This window comes from Camelina sativa, chromosome 2 (assembly GCF_000633955.1).
Source record: "Camelina sativa cultivar DH55 chromosome 2, Cs, whole genome shotgun sequence".
Lineage (NCBI taxonomy): Eukaryota > Viridiplantae > Streptophyta > Magnoliopsida > Brassicales > Brassicaceae > Camelina > Camelina sativa.
The window spans coordinates 9,060,931-9,073,564 of record NC_025686.1 but is presented as its reverse complement, the minus strand read 5'-3'; positions in this window follow the sequence as shown (position 1 = coordinate 9,073,564).

The following is a 12,634-nucleotide window of genomic DNA, read 5'->3' as shown; positions in this document are numbered from 1 at the left end:
TGTCCTAAAGGTAGAGTAAATGTCTTTTACCTGCAATTCAACAACGTGAAAACAAATTCATTACGTTTAATGGCACTCTCAGGTCTTCTTTTATCTTCCACATCTATACACCCACAAACATCTAATTTGGGGAAAAGATAGAATTTAGTTTTCCAAAGTGTTGCAAATCTACATTTTGTAAAAGTTTAATTCATACTTTTCTAAGGGAGGGGCCAATACACAAAGTTACAACAAATCCTATAAAGATTCTAGATTCCCAAACACAAAGTTACAATTAACTATACTCACAGATTGTACCATATCAATATTAACTGTGCTTCCACGATATATATCATCCAAATCCTCGAATCAAAAGTAATTCTTTGGACTCAATTGTTGGACCAACGTCATAGTAGTATCGTCCGTGAATTTAATTTGATAAGGATGATGAGTATTCCTCTCATTCAGAGTTGGATTGATTACTTTGAAAGTTCTAATATCATATCAGTCACCATCGTCGATATATTTTTGAAGTTTAGCGAGTGTATTTGGTAAAAATGTAGCTTCACTTGTGTTACCCTTCACAGTTTAATAACAATTGTGTAAGAATTCATATATATATATATATATATAAGAACTGTTAAAATTTGAAATTTAAGTAAGAATGATGTTCAATTAACAACGCTAACCTGTACATCCACAAGAAGCAGTACTTTTTTTGTAAAGAACTTGCTGATACTCCAAGAATGTAAGACCTTGGCGTTTATACGCCAATTAGTTCTTCCCGCAAGAAAATCAGCAATTTTATCGAATCTCATGATTTTCTCAAATTATGGTTTTCACCTTTTTGTTTCACACCTCTTTGTTTTTACACTTTTTTGTTTTATATATATACAGAATTTTATGGACTTTGAAAGAAAAAAATTTGTTCATTGAGTATTATTAATGATCTCACCCTTTGTTAATGATCTCAAAATATGCAAAGTTTCGATCCAAAAATTATGTTTCTTTGTCGCACCCCCAGTTTTCCATGTTGGCACTGTTAGTTTTTACAAATTTTTGTTTTACACCTCTTTGTTTATTACTTTGTTTATATAAAGTTGCAATGTTTTGATCCAAAAATTGGGTTTCTTCTCGTACCCCTAGCTTTCAATGTTTGCACTTGTTAGTTTTCACACCTTTTTGTTTCACACTTCTTTGTTTTCACACCTTTTTGTTTTTATGTATATTTTATGGAATTTGAAAAGAGTTTTTGTTCTTTGAGTATTATTAATGATCTCACCCTTTGTTAATGATCTCAAAAGTTGCAACGTTTTGATCCAACAATTGTGTTTCTTTGTCGCACCCCAACTTTCCATGTAGGCACATGTTAGTTTTCACACCTTTTTGTTTTGCACATATTTGTTTATATATAGTTGTAATGTTTTGATCCAACAATTGTGTTTCTTCGTCGTACCCCTAGCTTGCAATGTTTGCACTTGATAGTTTTTGCACATTTTTGTTTCACACCTTTTTGTTTCACATCTCTTTGTTTTCACACATTTTTGTTTTTATATATATACAGATTTTTATGGACTTTGAAAAAAGTTTTTGCTCTTTGAGTATCATTAATGATCTCACCCTTTGTTAATGATCTCAAAATTTGTAAAGTTGTGATCCAACAATTGTGATCCAACAATTTTGTTGTTTGAGTATCATTATTGATCTCACCCTTTGTTAGTGATCTCAAAATTTGCAAATTTGTGATCCAACAATTGTGTTTCTTCGTCTCACCCCCAACTTTTCATGTTGGCACCCGTTAGTTTTCATACTTTTTTGTTTTACACCTCTTTGTTTATATAAAGTTGCAATGTTTTGATCCAACAATTGTGTTACTTCGTCATTCCCTTACCTTTTTCAATGTTTGCACTTGTTAGTTTTCGCATCTTTTTGTTTCACAACTTTTTGTTTCTCACCTATTTGTCTTCACACGTCTTTGTTTTTATATATGCATATCTTTATANATCCAATAATTGTGTTTCTTCGTCGTACCCTAGCTTTCAATCTTTGCACATGTTAGTTTTCGCATCTTTTTGTTTTACACCTTTTTGTTTCACACTTCTTTGTTGTGACAACCCGTCCGTGGATCCCACTAGCCTCACTGCTAGTTGAGACATGTGGGAAGGTTGTTAAAGGGTGGGGACCAGGGTTCGAGGAACGCCTGATGCACCAATAACCTACTGGTGGATTATGTGAGTTAGTCCACAGTGATGGGTTAGGATCGATGCCCTGCAGGGCCAGCTTATGGGGGCAACGATTTTTAGGTGACAACCCGTCCTGTGGACCCCACTAGCCCACCGCTAGCTGCCCCAACGGACCGTCTGTGGACCCTGCTAGCCCACTGCTAGCCGGCCCAACAGACTCCAAGCTGGCCCTGCAGGGCATCGATCCTAACCCCTCACTAGGCAAATGGAACTATTCATCCAAATCCACAGTAGGTTATTGGTGCACCAGGCGTTCCTCGAACCCTGGTCCCCACCCTTTAACAACCTTCCCACATGACTAGTTGTCACCAATTGACCTGCAGATCAATTGGTGACAACTTGTNGTTTTGATCCAAAAATTGGGTTTCTTCTCGTACCCTTAGCTTTCAATGTTTGCACTTGTTAGTTTTCACACCTTTTTGTTTCACACTTCTTTGTTTTCACACCTTTTTGTTTTTATGTATATTTTATGGAATTTGAAAAGAGTTTTTGTTCTTTGAGTATTATTAATGATCTCTCCCTTTGTTAATGATTNGGCAACTAGCAGTGAGGCTAGTGGGGTCCACGGACGGGTTGTCACATTTGTTTTCACACATTTTTGTTTTTTTATATATACAGATTTTTATGGACTTTGAAAAGAGTTTAGGTNCCCAACTTTCCATGTAGGCACCTGTTAGTTTTCACACCTTTTTGTTTTGCACCTATTTGTTTATATATAGTTGTAATGTTTTGATCCAATAATTANTTTCCCGCTACATAATTTTCCTATCATAGCGTTAATAAGATGCTATTAAAAAGTAACTGAAAAAAAATCTCATCTTTCATAGCAGTGACAGAAAATGAGCTGTATTCGTCTGCTATCAATGTGCATATTTGTTGTAGTGNTTTGTTTCACACCTCTTTTTTTTCACACATTTTTGTTTTTATATATATATACAGATTTTTATGGACTTANACATCCACCTTCTTCTCATGTTCTACAACTAGACAAGAGCCATGTCATAGAAGACTTTATCATCAATGTTAGAGAAAGTGATCCTCTTATTAGGCAAGTCAACAACTGCTCCCACTGTTGCTAGGAAAGGTCTCCCAAGAATCAAAGACATTTCAGAACCCTTGCTCATTTCCACAACATGAAAATTTGTAGCAACCAAGCAACTCCTAACTCGAACATCTAAATTATTAATGAAGCCTTGTGTGAGTTGTGGTGACAGCATTCGCAAACTTAAGACAGACCTTAGAAGCCTTCATATCATCAATCACCAATCTCTCTGCAACAGCCTTAGACATTACGTTCACACTGGATCCAGTGTCACAAAGGGAATCCTCAAAGTTCACTCCTAAGATGGAGCATGGAACAACAAATTTTTCTGGATCTTCTAACTAGAGTAGTCTTTTCAAAACTGGAGTATCATCATTCATTTTACCAACCATGAGCGTCCTGAGCTCTTCAAAATTCTCTGTCCCGGCCACAATATCTCTATAGACCTTCTCAAAGAGAGGCAAGTGCTTTACTGTCTCAGAATAAGGTAGAGTAGCAGTGATCTCTCTCATGATCTCTTAAAAGCACGCTAACTTCTTTTCATTTGGTGGTCTCAGAACAGCTCTTGGGAAAGGTATTTTTGGTCTATAAGGCTTTGATTCCACATGAAGTGACTCTCTAGCATCTGCATCAGGAACAACTGAGCTCGAATTTCTCGTACCTGCAACAGGGATCGACTGGTCTAGATGTGGAACGGTCGATCTGAGACTTTCTGAGACAGGTTCTGCGTCATTTACGGGACCGACCGATCTATAGGGGGAATGGTCGATCCAACTTCTTTGGGGATCTGACTCGAATTATCAGAATGGATGGGACTGGCCGGTCTAGGCTCAGGACCGATCGATCCTGGCTCTGCGGAAGCCAAACGTGAGTTGATCACAACACAACTCAGCCCATCTTTGATTCCACCATGGAGTGTTATAGCATTGCATGACTCTTTGTTCTTAGAGCTAGAAGAAAGAGCAGAGACTCTCTTATCCATGGAATCAACACGCGAACTCAACCTCTCGAATTTCCCATTCAAGTCATTGTACATGCTATCAATCTTGACATTAATCTCAGCATAACTTTTCTTATGGCCTTCCAGAAGTGCTTTCATCATCAATTCGAGTTTGTCATCTTGTGGAGTTGTAGATGGGGCTGGCACCCTTGGAGATTTGAGCTACTAAATCCAACACCATTGTTCTAAGATCCTTGCGAGAAGTTACCTTGTTGATTATGTGGAGGATACACTTGATCCTGAGGATTCTCAACGTTGGTGCTTTTGTAAGAGAGATTAGGAAGATTTCTATAATTCTGATTAAACCCATGATTCTGATAGTTCCCTTGTCCTCCTACATAGTTCAGCTCCTCTGTTCCCTCAAAACCTGAATTTACTCCAACTTGCTGATACACACTCGTCTGCCCATTGCACATGTTGACAGCTTGTTGATCTCTCTTCAATAGAAGGTCTACCTTAGCAGTGAAATTCTTAATAACATTTGTATCCACAGATCTAACAACATGCAAAGAATGAACATACTCATGACTATGATTGTTGTTACTCGCTGCAAGGTTTCAATCAAGAGATTTGCTTCAGCAGCATTGTTAGTAGAAAAATCTCCTCTATTGGTGGTATCAAGGGCCATCTGGTACTTCTGGTCAATACCTCCATAGAAGATTTCATAAGATTCTGTTTTGAAACACCATGATGAGGACAGTCCCTCATATACTCCTTGAATCTCTTCCACGCTTCACAAAAAGACTATGTACCACCTTGGGAGAAGGTAGTGATCTTGCTCCTTAACATAGCTGATCATGACTTAGTGTAGAAGTGGTTCAGAAACTGTGCTCTACACTGTTCCCAAGTGGTAAGTGATTCTTGGTCCAAAAGATTTAGCCATCTCAAAGCCTTATCCCCTAACGAAAATTGGAACAAAGTCAGCACGAGGTAATCATATGGAACTCCATTAGACCTTGTCGTACTAGCANCTGAGCTCGAATTTCTCGTACCTGCAACAGGGATCGACTGGTCTAGATGTGGAACGGTCGATCTGAGACTTTCTGAGACAGGTTCTGCGTCATTTACGGGACCGACCGATCTATAGGGGGAATGGTCGATCCAACTTCTTTGGGGATCTGACTCGAATTATCAGAATGGATGGGACTGGCCGGTCTAGGCTCAGGACCGATCGATCCTGGCTCTGCGGAAGCCAAACGTGAGTTGATCACAACACAACTCAGCCCATCTTTGATTCCACCATGGAGTGTTATAGCATTGCATGACTCTTTGTTCTTAGAGCTAGAAGAAAGAGCAGAGACTCTCTTATCCATGGAATCAACACGCGAACTCAACCTCTCGAATTTCCCATTCAAGTCATTGTACATGCTATCAATCTTGACATTAATCTCAGCATAACTTTTCTTATGGCCTTCCAGAAGTGCTTTCATCATCAATTCGAGTTTGTCATCTTGTGGAGTTGTAGATGGGGCTGGCACCCTTGGAGATTTGAGCTACTAAATCCAACACCATTGTTCTAAGATCCTTGCGAGAAGTTACCTTGTTGATTATGTGGAGGATACACTTGATCCTGAGGATTCTCAACGTTGGTGCTTTTGTAAGAGAGATTAGGAAGATTTCTATAATTCTGATTAAACCCATGATTCTGATAGTTCCCTTGTCCTCCTACATAGTTCAGCTCCTCTGTTCCCTCAAAACCTGAATTTACTCCAACTTGCTGATACACACTCGTCTGCCCATTGCACATGTTGACAGCTTGTTGATCTCTCTTCAATAGAAGGTCTACCTTAGCAGTGAAATTCTTAATAACATTTGTATCCACAGATCTAACAACATGCAAAGAATGAACATACTCATGACTATGATTGTTGTTACTCGCTGCAAGGTTTCAATCAAGAGATTTGCTTCAGCAGCATTGTTAGTAGAAAAATCTCCTCTATTGGTGGTATCAAGGGCCATCTGGTACTTCTGGTCAATACCTCCATAGAAGATTTCATAAGATTCTGTTTTGAAACACCATGATGAGGACAGTCCCTCATATACTCCTTGAATCTCTTCCACGCTTCACAAAAAGACTATGTACCACCTTGGGAGAAGGTAGTGATCTTGCTCCTTAACATAGCTGATCATGACTTAGTGTAGAAGTGGTTCAGAAACTGTGCTCTACACTGTTCCCAAGTGGTAAGTGATTCTTGGTCCAAAAGATTTAGCCATCTCAAAGCCTTATCCCCTAACGAAAATTGGAACAAAGTCAGCACGAGGTAATCATATGGAACTCCATTAGACCTTGTCGTACTAGCAAATCTCTCAAAAGCTTCAATATGGTCCAGAGGGCTCTCTGAGGCTAATCCATTAAACACATGATTCTTAACCAAATTGATGAGACTATGCTTAATCTCGTAGTCTTGTCTCGCAGGAGCATGAGGTTGAATCGCAGATCGATTCACAAAAAGTTTGTTGTGAGCTTCTTCATCCCTCAAAGTAGCATGCCTTGCTGGTGGATTCAACTCAGCCGCATTCTGCCCTTGTGGAACATGTCCTTGTGGAGCTTGCCTTTGTGGTGCAAGAGGAGGAGGTGGAACAATAACCTCTTGAGGGTTACGCTGACGACCATATGGATTCTGTCCATCCTCCATCTTATAAGCTTTAGCTTTCGCTTTTCTGTTTTCTCGTTCAAGTAGGGCTAACTCTTCGTTTCGCAGATTACGCAAATCAGTAGGCTTGTGGCTTCTTGTTTACATGCACCTGAAACAGAAGAGAAAGAACACAAGAACTAATTAGTAAATTAAAATAAAACAGACCTTAGACTAAATTCAATTCTAAAATTTCAAAGGCAACGTTTGGTCCCCGGAAACGGCACCAAATGGATCACAAGTCAATTAAAATCTAATGTGCACTCATCCACGATCTAGTGGTATCGTTGTAACACTTCAGGATCGAAACTACAGGGACCAAATAATTGCACTATGAAACTATGAAGATCGAATATAGCTAAGACAGAAAAAAGAAAGTTTGTGAAACAAGTAATAATTAAAAACGGAAAGTAAATAAGTTGTTTCTAAATCAAAAGAATATTGGGCGCAGGGAAAATATAGAGAATACAATCTCGGACTAAGGTGGTTAGATGGGGATGCGTTAAACACCATTCTAGAACTCAAATCATTGTTGTAAAGCTAACCTACTTCTGCAGTGTTAACTATCTATGCAAAGAATTACCTAGACCCTAAACTTTTGTTTGGATCTAGCAAACCAAGCAAGCAATAAATGTTTAAGTTTGATCTGTTCACAAGGTGCCTTAACTTCAACTTCCGTTGGCTAAGGATCACCTTGCTCACCTAAGTTCTTTCCTAGCAACTCAACAACACTTTTGGTGCCACGATGAATTAAACCTAAAATCAGAATCTAGGTAGCTAATCTAGTTTAAGCATTAAGAACAACAATAGATGAAGAACAAAATAGATCATGCCCAAATCTAAAATACCATCGTTAGAAAATCATAAACCCCTTTGAAACCCGAAACCCAATAAACTACAAAAACATGGAGATAAAAGAGCAGCAAATCAAAGATGAAGAAAACATAATTGAATTGCAAAATAAAGAAAAAGGGTTCAGAATTCTTCTCCAAAGTGTTAAAGAGGATTAGAGATCTTCTCCCAAAGCTTACAAGTACCCAAAAGCTGCGTAGAATAAAAGTTGTCTTTCTAGAGGTCGAGCCTCGTGCTTAAATACTAAAATAAAATTCTAAAAGTCGGTTTAAAACAAAAAAGGAAAAGTTGCTTCGGGTACGGGACCGGTCGATCCCGAATGAGGATCAGCCGATCCTGGATGCTTTTTTGTGTTTGCTCCATCTGCTTGATAGTCTGATCAGTCTTCACCAAATTGGCTCCAGATGCTTGTTTTCATCCCCAAAACACTCAGTTTCTTTCCAAAGTCACCTAAAACCTGTACAGACTCACAAAAGACTAAAAAGACTCTAATAGCATACTTGACTCATTAAAAGACTCAAAACAAATGTTTGAGCAGCGTTTATGAGATTGATGAACAGCGTGTTTGAGCAGTTTTTGAATGTGTTTGTAATCATTTTCATAGACGATATCCTACTTTATTCTAAGACTCCTGAGAAGTATGCAAAGCATCTAAGAGCAGTTCTGGAGAAGCTGGGGGATTAGACGTTGTATGATAAGTTGAGCAAGTGGAGGGAGTCTCTGTGGATCCAGAGAAGATTTAGGCCATCAGGGATTAGCATAGACCGCATAAGTCCACGGAGATCAGAAGTTTCTTTGGTTAAGCGGGCTATCACAGGAGATCTGTGCAGGGGTTTACGAGCAAGGAACGTCTGATGACTAAGTTGACAGGGAAGGACGTCCCTTTTGTTTGGTTATGGGAGTGTGAGGAGGGTTTCGAAAGCCTGAAGGAGATGCTAACTACTACGCCAGTATTGGCATCGCTAGAGCAGGATGATCTGTATCTGGTTTATGCAAATGCATCCAGAGTTAGCTTGGCGTGTTTGTTGATGCAGCATGGGAAGTTTATTGCCTAAGCTTTGCGGCAGTTGCGGAAGGATGAGAACAACTATCCTAATCATGATTTGGAGATGGCTGCGGTAGTTTTTGCCTTGAAGATTTGAAGGTCATATCTTTATGGCGCGAAGGTACATGTGTTTACAGATCATAAGAGCTTGTAGTATATATTCACTCAGTCTGAGCTGAGTTTGAGGCAGAGGCGATGGATAGAGCTGGTGGCAAACTATGATCTCAAGATAGCCTACCGCCCTGGTAAGGCTAACTTGGTCGCATATGCACTAAGTCGGAAGTCGTTGGAGATATTAGTGTGTTGAGGTTGTGTGTTATCTCTCAGGAGTTGTTGGGTTTAGAGGCAGCTGATCGAGCAGACCTTCTAAGCAGAGTGTGGTTGGCTCAAGAGAAAGATGTGGGACTGGTGAAAGTCTCTAGAGATGTTGATTTGGAGGATCAGGACTCTGCCAATGGTACCATCGTGTGCACTGTCTGATCTTTGTGCCCAAGAATAAGGAGTTGAGGTAGGAGATCTTGAGAGAGGCTCATGCGAGCATGTTCTCTATTCATCTATGAGCGACTAAAATGTATTGTGACCTCAAGTGGTACTATCACTAGGTCGGGATGAAGAAGGATGTAGCTAGTTGGATCCTTAACTGCAATGTCTGCCAGCTAGTGAAGGCTGAGCATCAGGTTTTTGGTGTCTCGTTAAAGAGTTTGCATGTGGAAGTGAGACATGATCACGATGGATTTCGTAGTAGGATTGCCTGTGTCTCGGACCTCTGATGCGATCTGGGTCGGTGTGGACTAGTTGACTAAGTCGGCACAAATTCTAGGCATTAAGAAGACCGATGGAGCAGCGGTCTTGCCTAAGAAGTATGTGAAGGAGATAGTCAAATTGCACGGGGTGCCAGTGAGTATCGTGTCTGATAGAGATTCATAGTTCACTTCGGTATTTTGGAGGGCATTTCAGGCAGAGATAGGCACGAAGGTGCATATTAGTACAGCCTACCATCCTCAGACAGATGGGCTGTTAGAGAGGACGATCTAGGCTTTAAAGGATTTGCATAGGATGTGTGTACTGGATAGGGGTGGCCATTGGGCGGATCACCTGATCTTGGTAAAGTTTGCTTACAACAACATCAACCAGGCAAGTATCGGGATGGCTCCTTATGAGGCATTGTATGGGAGGTCATTTCGTACAATATTATGTTGGACTCAGGTGGGAGAGAGGGGCATATATAGGGCGAGTTTTGTTTAGGAGACCTCGGAGAATATTCGGGTTCTAAAGCTGAACATGAAGAAAGCTCATGATCGGCAGAGGAGTTATGTCGATAAGAGAAGACGGGATCTTGAGTTTCAGGTTAGAGACAGAGTGTACATCAAGATGGTCATGGTACATGGTCTGTTCAGAAACAAAATTGATTATGAGGTACATGGGTCTGTTCAGAGTGATTGAGCAGGTATGGCCGGTAGTATATAGGCAAGAGTTGTTTGATGTTATGCGTGCGTTCCACAAGGTCTTCCTTGTGTTGATGTTGCAGAAGTGTCTCCGCAAGGATGATAAGGTTTTGGCTAAGATTCCCGAGGATCTTCAACCTAACATGACTTTGGAGGCCAGACCAGTGAAGGATCTCGAGAGGAGAGTCAAGGAACTTCGGAAGAAGAAGGTTCTTTTGATGAGAGTCCTATGGGACTGATGGTGTTGAGGAGCAGACTTGGGAGCCAGAGACGAGGATGAAGGCAAGGTTCAAGAAGTGGTTCAAGACTTTGTGATGTTTTACGCGAGCCACAGAAGGGAGACTTGGTTAGGGGATATGACTCACACGTGTTCAGAATAGTTTGCTCTAAGGACACTTGGTCCTGAACAACTCTTGGAGAACTTTGGTTCTCATAGTACCTTCATATTCTGAGACTTTTTGGCTTGAGAATGTGACCGGTATATCGATTTTCAATGACGATCCGGAGGCGCGCTGTAGGGTGGCAACCCGAGAGACGAATATTAGACTTCCCTTATATATCATGGCATGCGGGCTTTTGCTTGATAAGGAGCCAATATTATGGCATGCAGGCTAATGCTTGATGAGAAGTCAATAAAAATTCAAGGTTCAGACCTACGAGTAAGGGAAAGTCCAAAAGTCGAGAGCAAATAATGCATGGAACGTGAGTCTATCGCTTGGAGGTAACCTTTGCAGATTGGTCGGAGGAGGTGCGGGCTCTAGAGACGGTTGCACGGGAGTCCTTGGCTGATGGATCTTCTAGATTTGAGGACAAATCTATGTTAGTGGGGGAGAATTATAAAATCTGCGAACTGATTTGGTTATTGATCAACACATCCTAATTATGGTTCGATCAATTGGTTTTTTAATGGTTGGTTTGATGCGGGTTGGTTTAAGTGGAAACTAAACCGAGGTATTTAAGGTTGCAATGGGAAGCAGCCTCATTGTCGTTTTCCAGAGAGAATTAGAGAGGAAGAGAGGTTCTTGAGAGTTTAGAGAGTTTTTGGAGATTTCTAGTGGTTCTTGAGAGATCTGATGTTGGGAAGGTGTTAGAAGCTAGTAGAGAGGCTATTCTTCGTGGTTTGTTGGTCAGAATCTTCTTATTGCAAAGGTGAGTGCATGACCATGGCTTATCTAAGCTTGAGATTCTCTGATTTTCATGTTTATGTGTTGTGTGGTTGATTCCTTTGGTTATTGGAGTGTTTTCGTGGTACTTGAGGCTTTGTGAGACTCCTTTGTGACTTTGGGTCGAGTGTGGTGCATTCAGGAACGGAGATTTGACCTAGTTATTCAAAGAAGACGATGCTCGGCAGTTGCATCGATTGATGCAAGCGTATGTCGATCGATGCAAGTGTGAGGACGGCGCGAGAAACATACGAGCATTGATCGATGCCATGTGGAGGTGTTGGTCGATGCAATGAGGGATTTTGGAAAATGTAGAACATGTATCAATCAAGACAAGGAGTTTTTCGGTCGACGCAAGGTGCCTGCATCGATCTATACAAGGTGTGTATCGGGTGACGCAACCTTCGCCAGGTATCTGTGTCGATCAACACAAACCCTTCAGCAGGAGGCTGATACTTGCTTTTCGTGGTTTGATTGTTTATTTGTTGTTTTTTTATTGGAGATTCTCAATTGCTTGTGTGTATAGCCTAGTAGATGAAGGATTGCCTCATTGAGTGTTTATGACAATACTCATGCATCTCAACTTGTGTTTGTGGTGCAGGTAAAGGAAAAGTGTGATCGGGAATCAAGGCAATGAAAAAGGAGGATGTTCTAGAGGCTTGGTTGTTCTATTTTATGTTGCTGTTAGGTTGCTAGAATGAAATGTAGTGATTTAGAATAGATGTTTAGGTATCTGGTTCATTGTTCAATGACTTAGTTTATGTTATTGGTATTGTTGGATAGATGTTATGGATTTATTTGCTATTAGTTATTGGTTTAATATTTGGTTATTTTCACTGTTTGGTTTGAATGTGATTAGTTTGTTAGTGAGTATGAGATCACTAGTTTAATATTATATTAAAAATGAAAAAAATGGGTCGGTCATTTCACAAAGAAACAGGCAATGGATATCCTCTAAAACCCAAGGTCGATCCAGCAGCAGTTCTAACTTCGTCTGCTTCTCTGCCCTGGCCTCGCCGTTGTCCCCCAAAATGTAAAGATTCTCAACCATAGCTCAAATTGAAGGCACTGAGTGATCTAAAAGGGAGAGAGAAATCATATCAGATAAAATCTTCAGGAGGAAGAAGAAGATAACAACATAATATCAAAACCTAGTTTGACTAATATGAATTCAACAATAACAGATCACACAACTTGCTATAACTTTCATGAAACGCAATAACAACTTCTCA